Source organism: Suricata suricatta, chromosome X (genome assembly GCF_006229205.1).
Source record: "Suricata suricatta isolate VVHF042 chromosome X, meerkat_22Aug2017_6uvM2_HiC, whole genome shotgun sequence".
In the NCBI taxonomy this organism is placed as follows: Eukaryota; Metazoa; Chordata; class Mammalia; order Carnivora; family Herpestidae; genus Suricata; species Suricata suricatta.
Genome location: NC_043717.1, coordinates 78,958,017 through 78,979,581, shown reverse-complemented (window position 1 = coordinate 78,979,581; position 21,565 = coordinate 78,958,017). Strand labels below are relative to the sequence as shown.

At 39.8% G+C, this 21,565-nt stretch overlaps 1 protein-coding gene and 1 long non-coding RNA gene across 3 annotated transcripts in view; one reads left to right on the top strand and one right to left on the bottom strand.

Annotated features, from left to right (window-relative positions):
• HTR2C (5-hydroxytryptamine receptor 2C) overlaps nt 1-21,565 on the bottom strand; it is a 121,043-nt gene that overhangs the window by 52,239 nt on the left and 47,239 nt on the right. The window lies entirely within an intron of this gene.
• LOC115284138 lies at nt 1,285-2,675 on the top strand. The gene is made up of 2 exons (XR_003905120.1): nt 1,285-1,659; nt 2,302-2,675. It is a non-coding gene; the product is annotated as an uncharacterized LOC115284138 (long non-coding RNA).

The window sequence follows — 21,565 nt, the reverse complement described above, 5'->3', positions numbered from 1 at the left end:
ACTTGAGTAACAAGATCATAACCATGTCATATCTGCTTTTTAATTTTTTTTATTTTTTACTTTTTGAGAGACAAAGAGAGAATGCGAGCCGGGGAGGGTCAGAGAGAGAGGGAGACATAGATTCTGACACGGGGCTCGAACCCACGAACCGTGATATCATGTCCTGAACCGAAGTTAGATATTTAACTGACTGAGCCACCCAGGTGCCCCTGATATGTGCCTTCTACTCCAATGTCAGGTCTAGCTATTTTTCCCCTTCAAGTTTTCCATGTCTTTGTACATTTTCACTCCTTTGCCTAGAATGCCATCTGTAGAATACCCCTTCTTTAGATTCCTGGTCCACCAGGCAAACTCCATCATTAAAAACCTGGCTGACCTCTGGAAAACAGTGTGGAGGTTTCTCAAAAAATTAACAGTAGAACTCCCCCATGACCCAGCAATAGCACTGCTTGGGATATACCCAAGGGTTACAGAAGTGCTGATGCATAGGGGCACGTGTACCTCAATGTTCATAGCAGCACTGTCAATAACAGCCAAATCATAGAAAGAGCCTAAATGTCCATCACCTAATGAATGGATCAAGAAGATGTGGTTTATCTACACAATGGAGTACTACATGGCATGGAGAAAGAACGAAATCTGGCCATTTGTAGCAACATGGATGGACCTTCAGGGAGTCATGCTAAGTGACATAAGTCCAGCAGAGAAGGACAGATACCATATATGTTTTCACTCTTAAGTGGAACTGGAGAAACTTAACAGAGGACCACGGGGGAGGGGAAGGGAGAAAAATAGTTGGGGAGAGGGAGGGAGGCAAACCATGAGAGACTCTTGAATACTGAGAACAAACTGAGGGCTGATCGGGGGGAGAGGAGAAGGCGGGGTGATAGGCATGGAGGAGGGCACTTGTGGGGATGAGCCCTGGGAGTTACATGGAAACCAACTTGACAATAAAATATAAAAGAAAAAAAAACCTGGCTGAGAGAGTACTTCATTCATCGGGGAAGCCCTTCCTAAAACTGTACACATGACGTTAATTATTCCTTATATCTCCCATAGTGCTCTAAGTATATGTCTAGCCTGGCGTATATATTTTACAGAATTTTCTCTTTACCTCTCCTAGTACATTATAAACTTCTTAACATGACAGCCTGCCTCGGTGCTCTGTAATGTTTCACATAGCCCAGCTAATGCCAGCGATGTCAGTCTGTACATGTTCTGTGATGTCACAGTTACCCAAGTTATTGACTTAACTGGCCCCACTCAGACCCTGGAGCACATCAGAGCCCTCTGTGCCAGGCTGCTTACACAGATTTTCCAGCATCTTGATGCAGAAAGAAAATCTGTGACTGACTAGAGACATAATTTGTCATTCTGTCTGGAAGTAGAATGTCTCCTTTTGGTCTTCCATAGCTCATCGCAGTTCTAGACTCCGCTGAATCAGAATCTTCTCCTTTCAAGGCCGAATCTCAAGACCATCGAAAGCACCTGATATGACATCACCAACACCTGCCTCAAAAGTGTCCCGATATTCTGTGTGAACTGCCATTTGGTATCTTCGACTTGGAATTTTGAGTCAATCTGCTGAACCAGGCTCCAGGATGGGGATAGCATTTTTTGCTCGACTATTTTATCCTATACTGGAAGAAATTTATGAAGGTATTAATGGGCCTCCTCCACCAACTTGTCATCAGTAGTTTCCAACCCCTTATTTCTTGAGTCTGTTTCTGACATTATTCAATCATTGAGGGTGTAATTTATTTCGGATGTATAAGATAGTTTGTTGGATGTATTTTCATCTGTAAGGTGGCATGACATTTTATGAATGCAAATAATTTAATTAAATAAAATTCTAAAGTCTTTTTTCCTTCATAAATCTGTAGTATATTTAAAAAGATGAATCATACGCTTAAATATCAAAGTACCTTTGGCTTGGTAAGAATATCCAAATATTTTTATGCTATTTTATATTTTTACTTCCATTTAACCCAATATCCACTAATTAATAATCAATTTATAAAATGGTATTACTTGGGAAGATTGGAATTTAGTATCAGCTACTTCAATTCACTAATAAGTTATTTGAGCCTAACAAGATGGTATTTTCCTCATTCTCTTTAAACATGTTCTGGATTTGTCCATGTTACTAGAGAATGTCTTCATAGAATTCAGCCTGGTTCTCATAATGTAGTTTTGTTGACTATAAACCATGTATGGGGTGGGGAGAATTGGGGTAACCAAGGAAGGAGCCACAGAGTCTGGGGGGTGGCTACCACTCTAAATAATATTTCCTTTCTATAGAAGTCAATTTAAGGGAGTAAAAAACCATTCCCGGAAGAGTAAGAGACAGAGAGAAGGCAGCAGAGACTAAAATTCATGGTTGCATGGAGTAGATGGAAAAAATATGTAACACTAAGAAGAAATGATTGTTTGACCACAAGGAACCTTGAATGTTTGGAGCATGAGCTGGTGTTGTTAATGGATGACTAATGAAGGCACATGATGGAAACAACTTGCCAGGAAGCAAACATTTTTCCAAGAAGAAGCTTCCTGTAATAACTCCTCTCCTACCTTCTACTCAGACTCTGCATTTAGAAATACACTGACACATAGCATTTAGCCTTGATAGGTGAACTGCAGATTTAATATGCTAATAAATTTCTCAGTGAATTAAATCTCTGTAATGAGTGCCTGTGGATGGGAACATACTATCATGGTGCTTTACTTTTCCATAAGGCAGACCCCGCCGGATATTACAAGTGTTCCATATGTTTTGTGATATGAGTGTTCCATATGTTTTTTAACTGTTTATCTATTTTTGAAAGGGAGAGAAAGAGAGAAACAGAATGTGAGTGGAGAGGGGAAGAGAGATGGAGAGGGAGACACAGAATCCGAAGCAGGCTCCAGGCCCTGAGCTGTCAGCACAGAACCCGATGCGGGGCTCGAACTCACAAACCATGAGATCATGACTTGAGCTGAAGTCGGAGGCTTAACTGACTGAGTCACCCAGGTGCCCCCCTATATGTTCTTAGAATAGTTTATTATGATACCTTTGTTATTGTACAAATGAAGTCTCTTTTGTTATCCAGAGACTTTAAAGCATTCTATAAACATCAGCATTTACATTTTCAAAAAACATGAAGAGTGTGTCTGGGGGAAATTACAAAAAGACAAAATTTGTCTTTGGTCACTTTCTTTACTTTTAAGCTGTTTCATTAATAATATCTATATTTTAGTTTATTGTTATTTTTTAAAGTATATTTACTTTTGAAAAAAGAGAGCGAGAGAGAGAGAGAACTGGGGAGGGGAAGAGAAAGAGAGAATCCCAAGCAGGGTCCATACCATTAGCACAGAGCTCAGTGCAGGGCTTGAATTCACACACTGTGAGATGGTGACATGAGCCAAAATCTAGAGTCGGCTGCTTAACCGACCAAGCCCCCCAGGCGCCACAGCATCTATATTTTAATTAGGCATTCTGAATTAAAATTAAACTCTTCTTATTGGAATTGTGGGGAATGGTAAGCGATCTGAAAATATTTTGTGTGGTGTGGGAAGGCAAAGCAACGTTAGTGGTGTCCCCCCACTCACACCCAGTCAGAGGATTACTCAAGCTTTCAAGAATTCCAAGGCTTAAATCATGGAAAGAGGGTAAATGTTCATCAACTGACGAATGTATCAAGAAGATGTGGTTTATATACACAATGGAGTACTACCTGGAAATGAGAAAAAACAAAATCTGGCCATTTGTGGCAATGTGGATGGACCTCAAGGGTGTCATGCTAAGTGAAATAAGTCAGGCGGAGAAGGACAGATACCATATGTTTTCACTCATAAGTGGAACAGGAGGATCTCAACAGAGGACCATGGGGGAGTTGAAGAGGGAAAAATAGTTGGGGAGAGGGAGGGAGGCAAACCATGAGAGACTCTTGAATACTGAGAACAAACTGAGGGCTGATGGGGGTGGGGGAGAAGAGAAGGGGGTGACGGGCATGGAGGAGGGCACTTGTGGGGATGAGCACTGGGTGTTATATGGAAACCAACCTAACAATGAACTCTATTTAAAAAAAAAAAGAATTCCAAGGCTTTTAGGAACATACTTAGCCATTTTCTACATAAGCAGCTTATTGAGGTTACTATGCCACATTTGGTCTATTTTGTGAATTAATATTCTCTATAATACATTATAACATATTTCTGGAAGTAAGTTTTAAAATCAGAAACTAGACATTTTGGAGTGAGATGTAGAAATTCTTTTAGTTTTTTTTTTTTAAATGTGATGAAAGGCTTGCTTCAAAATCGAAATTGAAGACATCAAGCAGCAAAACACAAGGTGTTGAGACAGGTACAGGGTTGCCATGATGGACTTGACCATGGAAGCATATCACAAGGCCCAGAGCCATGGGCAGGGAGGCAACAAAGGTTAACCTGGGGATGAAGCTGTCTGTCTATAGCTTGAAAAACAGATGCATCATATGCCGAACGTTTGAGAATCAGGCAGGCAGAGAACAGAAGAATAAAAGGCAAGAAGAAATGACTAGGAAGTAAAATGGAGCATAGCTTTTCCACAAACAGATAAGCTTTCCTCTTGGGATAAAAACATTCATAAAATCTGAAGATAAAGGGCTTAAAGTGTAGGAAAAGCTTATAGCCTGGATTTTAGATTTGGATGTCATTAGTAGATGGCGGTGGAAAATATGAAAGTGGACACATGCATTGCCTGGTAGCTTTCGGAATTACGTTCTGTGAGAAATTTATGTTAGTGCAACAAGTCCCTGGAAAGACCAGTTCAAGGCTTTCAAGGGACCACCAACATAGAACCCCGTTGGACAGAAGCCTAGATGACTTGTCATTTGAGACCACTTAAAATTGATCAGCATTCTACAGGTTTTGGGGGTTAGCAATCATTTAAAAAGTTAAAAACTTTCAGTTTTCCTCCTACTAAAAAAGGACATTAAGGAAGCTTACTCCAGAAGGCACATACTAAAGCCAACGTGCTCTAAATTTTTATTTTATTCTCTTTTGATCACTTTAATGTGTCTTGGCTACTGCAAAAGTTTATAAAAACAAATTAATTGTCTACAATTTGAACATTACATCATTTTAGAAGGGACTATTAATGATTTTCGTTGTTTTTCGTCTCCACTTTATATGAAATAGAACTGTATTACTCTTAGATTGAGAGCCCACTTTTTCTTTCTTTAGAGAGAGCTAGCAGGTTTGGGGCAGAGAGAGTGGAAGAGGGAGAATCTTAAGCATGGAGCTGAACTAGGGGCTTGATCTTACAACCATGAGATCATGACCTCGGCTAAAATCAAGAATCAGAGGCTTCGCCAACAAGCCACCCAGGCGCCGCAAAACCTTATTGTACAGTAACATTAATTGCTAGTTTAGCCTTGTAGCTTCATGGAATCATTCTTAGAATTCTTCCTCCTCCATTAACTACGTTCCCTGTGTGTTCATAAGAAACCCGGGCCTAGATCTAACTTTTCAATTATGCCACTTTATATTAAAATGATCGATGACTGTCTTAGTTTCCTACATTACAATTCCTTCAGGCAAAAGAGTATATTTACTAAACAGAGAACCCAGCACACTTTAGGTGCTCCAGTGAAGATTTTTAAACTGTTTTCTACTTATTTTTAGAAAGACAGACTGTGGGGGTGGGGGCAGTGCAGAGAGAGAGGGAGAGAGAGGATCCTAAGCAGGATTCGTGGCTTCAGCACAGAGTCTGAAGGGGGGCTCGATCCCACCAACTGTGAGCTCATGTTCTGAGCCTAAATCAAGAGTTGGAGGCTTAACTTACTGAGCCCCTCAGGTGCCCCTAGGTGCTCCATTTAATGGTGGGAAAGACAAACGAATGGAGAATATTTAAGTGACTTGATTAATCTTTTTCTTAAGGAATGAAAAAGAGGGATGATAACATGTTTTTTCAGGTTTGTGGATAAAAGAACCTCAGCACAGTGGTCAGTAAAATAAGACCAGAAAATGTGAAGCTAAAGGCATCTTCCTGAGCAAAACTTAAGCAAGTAGGTACCTTCATGCTGAAATGCTCCTATTTGCATAACAACTTGGGTTTGGTTAGGTAGTTGAAGAAGTTTCTGGTAATTAGCTTGGCTCTTTGGAAATACTGAAGCGTATTTCTGAAGAAAACAGTTGAATTGCGAAATGTCACGCCACATTCTGAGAGATCTGCCACTTTTTAAATTTAATTAGCTCATATTTGTAATGGGAGTGTCAGGAAACAGCAGACACGCCCTGTGAAAGCTCTTAATCTCACTTTGTGATTTCCCATCACTGTGTCTAATAGTATCATTAAATCGGACTTTGAAGTTAGCTTTCATAGAGACTCCTATTTGCTCAAATAAAAGGTGGATAAAAAAAGCTCATTATCCTGTATTTGGAACTTCATGCAGCTAAAATCACATATGAATATATCCTAGTCAGTGCTAAGTATTCAGTAGATAGCTCCCAAAATTCTATTGCAAAATCCTCGTGGTTAATTCCAAAATTTGAATGCCTCAACTTAAAATAACTTAGTAGACAGGTCTTTTACGAACATGGTGCAAGAAGTTTCTTTTTAAATGGGCCATTCTGGGGGCGCCTGGGTGGCTCAGTCAGTTGTGCGTCTGCTTCGGCTCAGGTCATGATCTCACGGTTTGTGGGTTCGGGCCCAGCATCGGGCTTTGTGCTGACAGCTCAGAGCCTGGAGCCTGCTTCAGATTCTGTATCTCCCTCTCCCTCTGACCCTCCCCTGCTCGTGCTGTCTCTGTCTCTCCAAAATAAATAAAAACCATACAAAAATTATAAATGGGCCATTCTGGAATAGAGGGAGTTCTTTGTTACTCTTTTACCTCATTGTACTACTTCTTTCATCAAAGACTCTATGTGGCTTGGAAAAGGTCTCCTAAGTTAAGGAAAACTGTGGTAGTCTTTAAAAATTATGGTAATATAATTTGAATGAATATATATTACATACACACATATATTCAATTAGATTTCCTGACAAAGCTCTTCATACAGATAAAACTTGTTAAAGTGGGGGTGCCTCGATGGCTCAGTTGCTTAAGTGTCCAACTTCTGCTCAGGTCATGATCTTACGGTCCGTGAGTTTGAGCCCTGCATTGGGGTCTGTGCTGACAGCTCAGAGCCTGGAGTGTGCTTTGAATTCTGTGTCTCCCTCTCTTTCTACCCCTCCCCTGCTTGCTCTCTCTCTCTGTCTCTCTCTTTCTCTCTCTCAAACATAACGATTAAAAAATTAAAAAAATACTTTGTCTTTAAAAAATAGAACTTGCCAAAGTGGTTATAGTTGTCCTCAAATTTTAATAATTTCTTCAGTGAGTCATTGTTTAGCTTGGTAGGAACTAACCCATAAAATTAGACAAATCTAAGTAAAGTACACCTTGCTAGCGGGAAGAAGACATATCGGCCGAATTGGCAAGGGCACTGCAGCAATCCTCCTCCTGACTGGAACCCACTTTACTGCATCTGGATAGAACATGTATCAAGAGCAACAAGCAATCTTGCTTCCCTTTCTATTCTTTGATTCCATGTAAATAAAAGCTGCCTTCTCTTGGATGCATTGATGATGAAAACTGGAGGATTCCGAGTGAAGCCTTGACTATGATCAAGACGGGTATCTTCAGATGCTTGTTGATTAATGCTGTATGCCCTGGCAACATCGGAAAGTCAGAGAAAAAATATAACAAAAGTAACCTTTTCGGAGGAAAGAACATCATAAAGGAGGCTTGATAGTTGTGTTCATAAGCAGTCTGCCCTTCCCCATTGCCTAATAAAGACTGCTGAATACTGTCCATTACGTAATATGGGTGTTCGCAGTTCCTCCACTACTGCCTCATGTTGGCCACTGCCGGCTAGATCATCTTGAGTCCCTCTGAGACTAATAAGGGTTGACACACACACACACAGAAGTTTCTATAGGGTCATATCGAATGATGAGATGTGAGTTAATTAGCTGATGAGGGTTAAGTATAAACTGCTCTAAAAACTTGCTCCTGTGGAATGGGCCAGTGTGTAGTATATAACTGATAGCATTCTGGATTTATTTCTAGCCAGTTTGATCTCTATCATCAAGGTCATGACTGTACTAGAACATTCTGCTAGTAGCATCTACTTTTACGTAAATGTTGTACTAACACGGAGAGCATCTTCAGCTTCTTACCAGCTACTGATATCTGGGATGCCTATTTGCCCTGTGGCCTAATACATTGGAAAAACAAGGACACGTTAAGGAAATTAGAAATATAATTAGCTAAACACACCAAAGGAGTAAATGCTAACGCTTATATTCTCCATCAGTGTGAAGAGTGCTCAGGGTCAGCCTGAGTTACTTATGGAGAAAAAAATCCTCCAGTTATGATGACTTGAGAAGCCTTGAGAAGATGTCTAATGAATGAGTATATTTACAGTCAGGAGAATAAAAGGCACAGAATAGGGAATGCAGCCTGTAATATCCTACTGGCGCTGCATGGTGACAGGTGGTAGGTACCCTTGTGGTGAGCGCAGTGCAAGGTTCAGAGATTCTCACTGGCTACGCTGTACACCCGAGACTAATGTAGCATCGTGGGTCAACTATAGTCAAACAAACAATTTTTGAGACAAGAATGGGTATGTATGGAAGACGGCTGCCCTCAAAATCTTACTCCACTTGAATCCCGTAACCCTGCCAAACTTAAGTTTTCTAAAATCAAAATCAAAATCTATCACTGACTCCTTCAAAAGGTTTTAATGAGAAAAATATGGTATTCCATTGTCCAAACAATAAACTTGAAATTCGCTTGGATTTTTAAATTCCAGGCGCATTATACTTTGACATCTTCTAACCTGCTCTAACTTCCCCTAGCACTGACACACTGAATATTCTCACCACTCAGGACTAATTTCTTTGATCATATCATGTATTCTTACGCTTCCGTTCACTTTTTTGTCATTCCCACTGCCTGGAATGTCAAACCCCAGTCCTTCTCTGCCTGTCAAAATCCCAGTCATATTTTAGGAGCCCTCTTGAATGTCAGCTCTCTTGGCAAGCATCTAAAATAGTGCTTCATGCACAGGAGATCCGAAGTGAATATTATTCAAATGAATGCATAAATGAATGCGTGAGTGAGGCTTCTGAGCTGATATATTTCTCTCAGAATTTTGTGTATATTCCAATTTAGCAACTCTCAAATATTGTCATAGTGGAATGGATATAAACACGTAAATATATCTATAAATACAAATATGTATATATAAATATAACATAATGTATATATGGTTGTGTTGTACGCAATAATATCTATTTTGTCATAGAAAGTGTCCAACCTAATACTAACTTGCTGCCTGTAGCATTAGGTACATTCACTCATTCATTCAACAAGTTAGTATTAGGAATGAATATACCCACTGCTAGAGTCAAGTCTACAATACTTAACTTCTTTTCATTTAATGAATTATTTGTAGTCTCTTTTAGATATTGAAAAGAGTTTATTTTTCTATCCATTATGGTAGGAAAAATATATACCAAAGATTTTCAAATATCCCTTAAACAAAGAAGAATCTTTGTAATTAAAATAATTAGTTTTTATTTTTCAGAGGGGGGAGGGATTTTGAAAGACTACTGAACTTACAGCTCATGCCAACTATTTCTAAATCTTAAGTGTTGATATAAATCATGCTAATAAATACCAAGGAGTTCATAATGTTGTGATTTACCTTACAGTCATTTTATCATCCTGAATGGCATTTCTTATTAGTAATCAGTGGCAGAGACTGGTTATCTAAAGAATATCATCTTGATGGAGAACTTAGCACATTAAAACCAAAGTTTTGAATCCTTAAAATTCATTAATAGCAACTTTGAGCTTCAGGAGGATGCCATTTGAGTTTGATATTGTCTCAATGAGTCCCTCCCTGACCACGAATCCTCAGTCACCCCTCTCTCTTACTTCACATGACACTTATTGTATATTTGTCACCTGGTCTAAACTGCTCTGCATTATTTTTTATCTCTTTCTATAAATATCAAGGGAGGGGATTATGTCATATCTCTGTGTTACTTGTGCCTAGGCACCTGAACATTTGAAGGGGAGAAGAATAAGGATAGTACAATGTTTATGGTCTCTCTCTCTCTCTCTCTCTCTCTCTCTCGTTCTGTTGTGTTTCTAATACCAAGGTAATAGTAAGAAACTGACAGGGTCAAAGTTTAAGTACAATTTATGCTGTATGGATAATACTATAATTTAGGATGGGGAGATAATTTTAAATATAATTGATTCAGTGCTGCACAGTACTGGGGTTTTGAACAAGGCTCTCTTTTTGTAGTGAGGAAATTTATATTATTATATTAATACGTGCTGTGCACTGTTTAACTTTATGGAAATAAATATCAAAGTATTTGATTCAATAATTAACTACTTAACTTACGACAGATGTTTCCTAATATTTTAGAAGTCAAGGGTTTAAAAGTACAAGGTAGGAGGCGCGTGAGTGGCTCTGTCGGTTAAGCATCCAACTTCAGCTCAGGTCATGATCTCATGGTTGGTGGGTTCGAGCCCTGCATCGGACTCTGTGCTGATAGCTCAAAGCCCGGAGCCTGCTTCAGATTCTGTGTTTCCCTCTCTTTCTGACCCTCTCTGCTCATGCTCTGTCACACTCTATCCCTCAAAAAAAAATAAATATAAAAAATATTTTATATAAAAAAAAGTACAAGGTAGATTTATACAGAGTAAGAGACTTGGTTTTCTGTGCTAAGATAATAATCCTCTTTACTATGACTGACAGCAGCAAATTATAGTTAAGGAGTGTTTTTATGTGATAACTAACACCACGTGCTGCCAGCACAAGCCTGCTTGGGGTTCTCTCTTTCCCTCTGTCTCTGCCACTCCCTTACTCTCTCTTTCTCTCAAAATAAATAAATAAATATAATGTTTAAAAAAATAAAAAAATAATTAAATGGATTTGAAGACTTTAGTCATTGAAGGTCCATGTTGAAATACACACATCCTAGGAAAAGTAAAGAATTAGGTCATTTCCTGACATTAAAACCCCAAGCACTGTGAATTGGTCAGATTAACCAGTTCCTGGCAGCATCAGGACATCGGGTTTTTTAAAAACATTTATTTATTTATTTTGAGAGGCAGAGAGAGAAAGAGCATGAGCAAGGGAGGGGCAGAGAGAGGGAGACAGAGAATCCCAAGCAAGCTCTGTGCTGTCAGCGCAAGGCCCAACCCGGGACTTGATCTCCTGGTTCCTGAGATCATGACCTGAGCTAAAATCCAGTGTCTTGAGGCTTGACTGATTGAGCTACCTTGGCTACATGGGCACCTCCAGGGCCTTGGTTTTAAAGGAATGCAGTCTGGTTCCATGATCAGACCCTGGATATAGACTCCACGTCTGGCTCTCCTACTACTTACCTTTGTGTTACTAATGTAATCAGTGAAGCTCACTGAACCTTCGTTGCCGAGTCTGTATGTAAAATGAGGGCGCTGAACTATTTGAATTTGAAGGCCATTTTTTTTTGGTTCTCAGAGCCTGGGTTTACACCAGATGTAGTCTTCCTAATTATCTGAGGAGTATAAAAATGTCCAAATCATTCTTTCAATCTCACTGAAATTGTATTAACAGGGCAATGCTAATACTAATATTATTAATCTATAGCAAGAATAATGCTCAGACCTGTTCTAAAGCATATGAGGGAAGCAAATCATCTGACCACAATTTGGTTAACCATTTCAAATATGTGTTTTTCTAAGACCACTATTTCACCGGATGCGTACCATAACATTTGGTATAGGTGACAGGAGCAAAGTTCATTTTATTCCTGTGTCCCAGTATGTCCCAATTACTTGTCCCTTCTCCCTAAGTGACGATGGTTTGGTCCCCGTATCCCAGGAATTATCCTTTTTCATATACAGTGTTCTGTGCTGCGGCCAGCTGCTTTATACATGAGGACTACCTCGTTCCGGTCTGACTAGGAGTATTTAGCTTGATTAATACATATTGCCAACTTCTCAGGTGTGCACATTTAGGGAACAATGTGCTCTTCTGAAGTCACTAAATTCTATTTAATCCCAATGGCATGACAATTAATTTATTCTTTAATTCACTTAAGGGCAAGAAGTAAAAATCTAAGGGCACTTTTTTGCCCTTGGATGCCTAATTTACATACACAGTAACTTAGGTTAGAAACTCAGGGAAACGGAAGTCTTTATGATTAGGAAACTATATTAAAATTATAAGAAAATCATATATTTTTAAAACACTTTTTAAAAATGCTTATTTTTGAGAGAGAGAAAGAGGGCAAGTGGGGGAGGGGCACAGAGAAGGGAGGATACAGAATCCAAAGCAGGCTCCAGGCTCTGAGCTGTCAGCACAAAGCCCGACGTGCAGCTCAAATCCACAAACCCCGAGACCATGATCTGAGCCGAAGTCAGACGCTCAACTGACTGTCACCCAGGCGCCGCTATAAGAAAATTATGTTAAATGGTCTTCACCAGAATTTATCTGAGGCCAACTACCGGCGCATTGGAGTAAAGAGAGCTACAATTTGGCAAGATAGTGGAAAGAGAACAGGGTAAGAGTGACACAGGATTTCTGGCTCCTGTGTTAACAACGATACTAAAACTCTCGTAAGTGTATCACCCTCTCTGGTTGCCAATGGAAGAGAAGGAAGAAAGGCATACTTGCTTACAGGTGTTGCACTCGACTTATCACCATACTACATACCTGAGAATAGGGCCACTACTTCTGTGATCTACTGCTTTGTGGCACTGTGCATATTAAATGGTATAAAAGGGCTCAAGATTTGGAGTCACAGCTGTGCTCCAATCTAAACTCTACCACTCTGCAACTAGGATAGTTTTTTAAATCTCTTTGAGCCTCATTTTCTTCACTTTAAAAATAAAGCTAGGGGCGCCTGGGTGGCTCAGTGGGTTAATTAAGCGTCTGACTTCAGCTCAAGTCACGATCTTGTAGTATGTGAGTTTAAGCCCCACATCAGGCTGGCTGCTGTCAGTGCAGAGCCCACTTCAGACCCTCTGCCCCCCCATTGTCCCTCCCCTGCTTGAGTTCTCTCTCTTTCTCAAAAATAAATAAACACTAAAAAAAAAGATGGCGTGCTTGGGTGGCTCGGTTGGTTAAGCTTCCGACTTCAGCTCAGGTCATTTTCTCATGGTTCATAAGTTCAAGCCCCGTGTCAGGCTCTGTGCTGACAGCTCTGAGCCTAGAGCCTGCTTTACATTCTGTGTGTCCCTCTCTCTCTGCCCCGCCGCCCTGCTTGTGCTCGCTCTCTCTCTCTCTCTCAAAAATAAATAAACATTTAAAAACTTCAAAAAAAGAAAACTGTTTCATTTGTACCTTTTTGTTGAGTATGCAATGCTTGGTATTAGCAACTAAAAGCAGTCTGTCCCCTCTGCAGTTCACAGAATCAAAAAGAAGTGAAGTTTAAGCCTCGCTGGAAGTAACATATGACTTATTCTCTTATTGTAAATAAACTTCTTAAGATCTTCGTGTGTATGTGCAAGCATGGCAGGTATCTATTATTATTATTGCATCTTGCATAAGCAACAAAACAGACATCTAGGAATGGGGTGTGTAGGCATTTTGGTTATATCATTTTGGTGTCTGATACATCAGTGAGTATGCCTTAAGCTTTTGTTATTTTCCTGTTGTTTTCTCATTTGAGGAGTAAAGCATAGATTGAAATTGTCACAAACAGAAACCAAACACTAGGGGCGCCTCGGTGGCTCAGCCGGTTGAATGTCTGACTCTTGGTTTCAGGTCAGGTCACGATCTCACGGTTCTTGAGTTCGAGCTCCACATCAGGCTCCACGTTGACAGTGTGGAACCTTCTTGGGATTTTCTCTCTCATTCTTCCTCTGCCCCTCCCTTTCCCACTCTCTGTGTGTCTCAAAATAAATAAATAAACTAAAAGAAAAAAAAAACAAATACTAAAATCAATCACCATCAAGTAATCTTGTACAGGCATCATTAACAAAGTACAATGCATGTCTAAACACACACACACACACACACACACACACACACACACACACAAGGATACTCCCAATTCCCTCTCACCATTTTATTTCACTTCATAGCACGTATTACCATCTCACTTTATATTTTGCCCATTTATTTATTGTCTGTCTCCTCCCATGTTAACTTCATGCCTGTTATTTGCACTGTTCCAGCTTCCATGATTAGGAGAGCACCTGATGCAAAGATACTTATTATGTATTGGTTGAATGAGTTTGAGCCCCACATCGGGCTCTGTGCTGACAGCACAGAGCCTGGAGCCTGCTTCTGATTCTGTGTCTCCCTCTCTCTCCACCCCTCCCCCACTTGTGTATGTGCTTCTGATTCTGTGTGTGTATCTCTCTCTCTCAAAAATAAACATTAAAAAATTTATCTATCACTTATCTATGTATCCATCTATCTTATAGCCTATTACACAATAAGTTCTCATAAAATGGAAAATTAGTTTTTCTATAATGAACTGACTGTCTCAACTCAAATGTTGCCAAACCTAAGTGGTGGATTGGTTGGGGTTTGGAAAATATTTTTTCCTTTTGTAAAACATTTCAATGTGATGGTACTTGTGGACTTTATTTCCTTCATACATTTAATTCAGTTCTTATGAAGATCCATACCAATAAACATATTCATATGGCAGAAAAGCAACTTTGTTTCAAACTCACTATGAACACAATAGAATGGGTCGAAGGAACAGGGATCTTTCTTCCTAGATATCTTGAGGAATGGGACACACTAACTACATGTACTATATAGATGACATAGGTTATTCCTTAGGTTCTAACATAACTAAAGAATAAAAAAAATGCAGTAATGTCCCTTACAAACTTACAGTCAATCACTTGACTATCACTTACAGTCTATTAAGAATACTTAAACACTCATAGTCTATTAGGTGACTCAATCACTTACAGTATATTATTAAGTATAAACTTGGAGTGCCTGTGTGGGCCATCCGGTTAAGTATCCAACTCTGGATTTTGGCTCAAGTCACGATCTCACAGCTTGTGAGTTCAAACCCCACGTTTGGTTGTGGGCTGACAGAACTTCTCTTTCTCTGCTCCTCTCCTGGTCATGCTCACTCTCTCTTTCAAAAGAGATCAATCAACTTAAAAAAAAGAACAGACTAAGCAATCTATTTTATGCAAAATGTAGCCAAAATATAAGTGCTTAGAAGGACAGACAAAATTCAGCATTGTTCAAAAGACCCTTTGGGGTGCCCGGGAGGCTCAGTCGGTTAAGCGTCCGACTCTTGGTTTCAGCTCGGGTCATGAACTCATGGTTCATGAGTTCCAGCCCCATGTGTGGCTCTGTGCTGAAGGTATAGAGTCTGCTTGGGATTCTCTGTCTCCCTCGCTCTCTGACCCTTCCCCACTTGCACTGTCTCTGTCTCTCTCAAAATAAATAAATGAACTTAAAAAAAAACAATAAAAGACACTTTAAGGGCCTGCAGATAAATGTGAAAACCTGATAGAAAACAAAATCCCTAGAATACTAAACGTATTATTGCGTAATAGTAGTAGGCAGTACTTCTGTGTTGCTTGCTGTGTGCCAGGCACTATTCTAGGTGGTTTATTTATTATACTCCTTAGTTTTCAAATCATGTGAAGTACATACTATTATCAACCATATCTTACAATTGGGGAATCTGGAGTATATCTGAGCCATTTCCTCATTCTCCAAATACTCTCCTAAACACAAGAGAGGAGGTTCTTCCTTTCTGTCTTATTAATATTGTCCTTGGTTGTGGGTGTGTTAGCAGTGTTTGTTTTTATGACCTCCATGCTCTATGATATTTGTTTCAGTTTATTTATCTTGAGAGAGAATGAAAGAGTGCAAGCCAAGGAGAAGCAGACAGAGAGGGAGACAGAGAATCCCAAGCAGGCTCCGAGCTGTCAGCACAGAGCCCCACACAGAGCTCGATCCCATGAACCGTGAGACCGTGTCCTGGGCCAAAATCAGGAGTCTGATGCTTAACTGACTGAGCCACACCAACACCCCCATGTTCTGCAATTTCTACATGAGAAGTTCACTTTTTAAATTCTGAGAGGTTTTTGGCATTTTTAATCTCATCACTTAAGATAATTTCTAATTAAGATCGCTATTAATTAAAATTACTGATAATTATTTTCTTGCTGAGAAAAGACTGTCACAGGTTAGCGTCTTTTTCAATTGATTCCTGGAAAAGAATTAATGACTTTTTAAAGGCTTTAATTTCCAGTGAGAAGCCGCATTACTGGGAAGATCTGAGTTAACACTGTGTAGCACGTATGTCTGCATTTAATGAAAAACACGGGGGTATTTGGTGCCAAACACCATTTGGTAAGTGTGAAATACGACAAAGCATGAGTCACAAGTCTCTTGTACAGTAACAAAATAACAACTACCCTAAAATATTTGGCATCCTGTGGCACAGTTAGAATCTCAAGTAGTTATTCATTTTAATTACTACAAAAAGGATAATTAAACTCTTTCAAAATCTTTCCTACACAACTCTCCCTGGGCCAAAAGTCTGAAGCAAAGAATTTTCTTCTTGAGAACATGTCACTGAGGAGGATGTCACAGTTTTCTTAAGAACCATAATTTTTCTAATGATTCTTCTAAGAATAAACCATGGCAAATGTACTTTGAAAAGACTACCATTAATAAAGTCATTTCCTCCCCAGAGGTAAGTTAAAGTAGCAAAATGAAAACTTGAACTTAAGATACAATAGAAATGTCCCAAAAAAGGACCCTGACTTTGTCCTGTCTGTACCTCATTTCATCTGAATTAGGAAGTATTTACATTGATAAAGCATAAGATGGCATTGGAATCTGAAAATTATATGAAAAAGATTTATAGGGTCCCCGTGTGTCTCAGTCAGTTAACCGGTTTCAGCTCAGGTCATGATCTCACAGTTCGTGGGATCGAGCCCCATGTCAGGCTCTGTGTTGACAATGCAGAGTCTGCTTGAGATTCTCTCTCTTCCTCTCTCTGCCCCCCTCATGTGTGCATACTCTTGCTCTCTCTCTATCTCTCTGTGACTCTCTTTCTCAAAATAAATAAATAAACATTTAAAAATAAGTAAATGAAGATTTACAATTAGTTGAAGGTGGGGGTGAGGGAATGGAGGGGCAGAGACAGGGAACGACTTGGTTTTCTCCTAGTTTTATTAATACTATTGGGTGAAAAAATGCAAGACTGATCTGTAAACTATAACGGAATACTTTCATCCTCTAAACTCTTATTTAAACACAAAACATGTAGAAAAATTAATTTCCACATTATTCCAGGAGATATTTGGGGCATTTAAAATTTGCTTTAAGAGACAGTTTAGGATGATGATGTACGAAGGTCCTGAATCCACTTCCTCCCACGGCTACAACAAATCTATGGCTACAGATGGAAAAATTCCCTCTGAAAAAGACCTGAAAACCACCTGAACAAGGAAGGGGCTCCACAACAAAGGAAAGAGGCCGCATCAAGATGGGGAAGAGAAGCAGAGAGACAGTGTCACCAAGGGCCTTTACCCACGGCACTGCAACCCACAGCTGGGAGGGAATGTCCCTAATATGGAAGTTCTCCCAGAAGAGTGAGGGGTTTGTCTTGGCCCACATCAGGCATCCCAACCCTCGGGACCTATGCCAGAGAGATGAGCTCCAACCGTGTCTGGTTTTAAAAGCCTTGGGGCTATAGGAAACAGAGACCACTCTGAAAGGACTGGCACACTGATGCCCTACCCCGGGGACTGAGCGTAGAAGCAGCTGTCTGGAAGCACCTGGACCATATGTAAAGAAGATTCCTTTGCTAGTGTTTTTTATTTATATTTTTTAATGCTTATTTATTTTCGAGAGAGGCAGAGAGTGAGTGGGGTAGGGCAGAGAGAGAGGGAGACACAGGATCCAAAGCAGGCTCCAAGCTCTGAGCTGTCAGCACAGAACCCGACACGGGGCTTGAACCCACGAACTGTGTGAGATCATGAACTGAGCCAAAGTCTGACACTTAACTGACTGAACCACCCAGGCACCCCTTGTTTGTTAGTCTTAGAGTGTCTGCTGGAAGGGCAGGAGCTTTTGGGAGCTCTCTGTGGGTACAGAGATGCTGGCAGAGCCCATTTTTTCACTCTCTGTTTTTCACTGCTAGCCCTGGTGCTGTTCCCTACTACCTTGCCTAAGCCAGCCAGCAAGACCCCCTCTCTTGTGCATTACTCCAAGGCCTTCCCTCAAAAAAAACCAGCCTGGGGACTGTCCCAGCCCTGTGTACCATCCCACGGCAGCCCCGGCGAGGCTGTCTGGTGTATTTTGCCCATACAGTGGATGCCCCCTTGAACGACTGCCTCCAGTGGCTAAGGGGAGTTGCACTTCTGGGCCTTATGGTTCTGAAACAATTGGAGACAGTGTTTTGCCCACTACCACTGCACGGATAGCCACTGAAACACACCCTCAGTCTTCCTGTGAAAAAGCCCTATCTACTTGATCTGGAGTTCCAGGCTTACCACACATGTAAAGGCTACAGAAGTGTTCGTATATGATACCATCTTCCAGCTTTCACCTGGCCTCATTAAAACCCACTGGAACCTCTCAGAATGGAGGTCATATACTCACCTGGAGCCCCAAATTTTGCACTTGTCATTAAGGATCCTTTGTTCCAGAGGCCAGCAGGGTCTGTGACTGTGGACCCCCAAGACCGTATTTATTTGCATACCTTAAAGCTGCTGAGAGTCTAGCTTCCAATCAGCCTGAAGCTAGGTGCTAACTGAGGTCTCTCCCTCTGGAGTACCCAAAGGACTTGGCACACCCTCAACAATTGGTAACTACCAAGAAAATCAGGCTACTTGGATAGTTATAAAGGTTTCAAGAGACAGCCAAGGACTAGGGCCAGGTTAAATGATAAGGTGCCTCTCCTACATGGGGCCACTCTTGCAAGACTGGGGAAGATACCCATTGCCTCATAGATAGAAATAAACAGAGATTCAAACAAAATTAAGACACTGAAAAATATATTGCAAACAAAAGAACAAGATAAACCTCCCTCAAAAAAAAACTTAAGGAAACAAAGGTAAATATATTACCCAATAAAAAGTTCAATGTGACCGTTATAAAGATGCTCACCGAACCCTGGAGAAGAATGGATGGGCACCGAAAAAATTTCACCAAAGAGGAAACATAAGAAAGTGCCCAATGGAAGTCACATAACTGAAGAATACAATCAATGAAGTGAAAAATACAGTAGAGAGGTTCAACAGTATACTAGAGGAAGCAGAAGATAGATTCAGTGGGCTGAAACAGGGTAGTGGAACTCAACACAGAAAAGAAGCAAAAAAAATTTTTTTTAAAGTGAAGATAGCTTAAGAGATCTATTTTCAACCTCAGAGAGAATAACATTCACATTAATAGGAGTCCCAGAAGGAGGAGAGAGAAGGGGGCAGAAAACGTATCTGAAGAAATAATGGCTGAGAAATTCTCTAATTTGAGGAAGGAAACAGACATCTAGATTCAGGAAGCTCAGAGAGTTCCAAACAAGATGAACACAAAGAGACTCACACCAAGACACATTATAATTAAAATATTGACAGTTAAGATAAAGAGAGTATCTTTTTTAATTAGTTAATTAATTTATTAATTATTTTTATAGAGAGGGGTGCACAAGTGGGGGGAGGGCAGAGAAAGAGGGAGGAAGAGAATCACAAGCAGGCTCCACCCTGTCAGCACAGAGCCCGATAGAGTCATGAGATCATGCCCTGAGCTGAGATCAAGAGTTGAATGCCTAACCAACTGACTAAGCCATCCAGGCACCCCAGAATAAAGAGAATGTTAAAAGCAGGAAGAGAAAAACAATGCCAGAAGGGAGTAGCATGATATAGTCAAAGTGCTGAAAGAAAAAGAAAACTTAGAATTGAGAATACCCTACCTGGTATGGTTATTATTCAGAACTGACAAAGAGACAAAGAACTTTCCAGACAAACAGAAGCTAAAGGAATTCATCAACACTAAACTGGCCTAACCAGAAATGTTCAAGGGGCTTTTTTAAGCTGAAAGGCAAGGGCACTTATTAGTAACAAGAAACTATATGAAAGTGTAAATCTCTCTGAAAAAAATACACAGTACGGGGAGTGAATTAATCACATATAAAACTAGTACATAGGTTAAAAGGCAAAAGTAATAAAAATACCTCACTACAATAATTAGTTAAGGGATACACAGGAAGACATAGAATGTGACTTTAAAAACAAAACATGTGGAGAGAGTAAAAATGTAGAATTCTAAGATGCATTCATACTTAACTTGCTATCAACCAAAATAGACTGTTAAATACCTAGACGGTTATGTATGAGCCTTATGGTAACCACAAAGCAAAAACCCCTAGTGGACACACAGAAGAGAATGAGAAGGAATCTAAGCATAACACTATAGAAAGTCATCAACCTGCAAGAAAAGAGAGCAAGAGAAAAAGAAAGGAACAGAGAGGAACTACATAAACAGCTAGAAAAGAACAGAATTACAGTAAGTACATGCCTATCGATAATTATCTGAAATATCTATGGGTAAAGTTCTCTAATCAAAAGACACAAAGTGGACAAATCGATTTAAAAAGCTAGGAGACACAAGACTCATCTATATGTTGCCTACAAGAGACTCACTTCAGATGTAAGGACACACACAGACTGAAAGTGAAAGGAAGGAAAAAGATTTCATGCAAATAGAACCCAAAGTTAATCCGGGGTACCTATACTGATAGCAGACAAAATAGGCTTTAAAACAAAGACGACAAAAGACAAAGATGGAAGCTACATAATGATAGAGGGGTCAGTCCCCTAAGAAGTTATACTATTTTAAAATATTTATACACCCAATGTAGAAGGACATAAAGGGAGAAATTGACGGTAATAAAATAACGGTAGGGGATGTTAAAACCCCGCTTACGTCAATGGATTGGTCATCCAGTCAGAAAATTTATGTGGAAACATAAACCTTAAATTATACTTTAGGCCAGGTAAGTAGACATATAGAGAACATTCCATTCAAAAGCAGCAGAATACGCATTCTTCTGAAGTGCACATGGAACATTCTTCAGGACAGATCCCATGTTAGGCCACAAAACAAATTTCAACACATTTAAGAGTAAAATCATATCAAGCACCTTTTTCAACCACAATGGTATAAAGCTAGAAGTCAATTACAAGGAAACTAGAAAAGTTACAAATACAACATTGATGAATCTGGAGGGCATTATACTGAAGTAAGCCAGACATAGAAAGCCAATACCATATGGTATCATGGATAAAGATATACCACATATATATTATAGATAATATATACTATACACTGCCCTGGAAAATTACTAAGCCATTAAAAAGGATAAAAATGTTCTGTTTGCCACAACCCGGATGAGCCTAGATGGTATTATGCTAAGTGAAATAAATCAGACAAAGACAAATATCATGTGATTTCACTTATATGTGGAATTTAAAAAGCAAAATAAATGAGCAAACAAAAACAAAAATACCATGTGATTCCACTTATATAAAGCTCAAGAACAGATATTTAGCTCTTG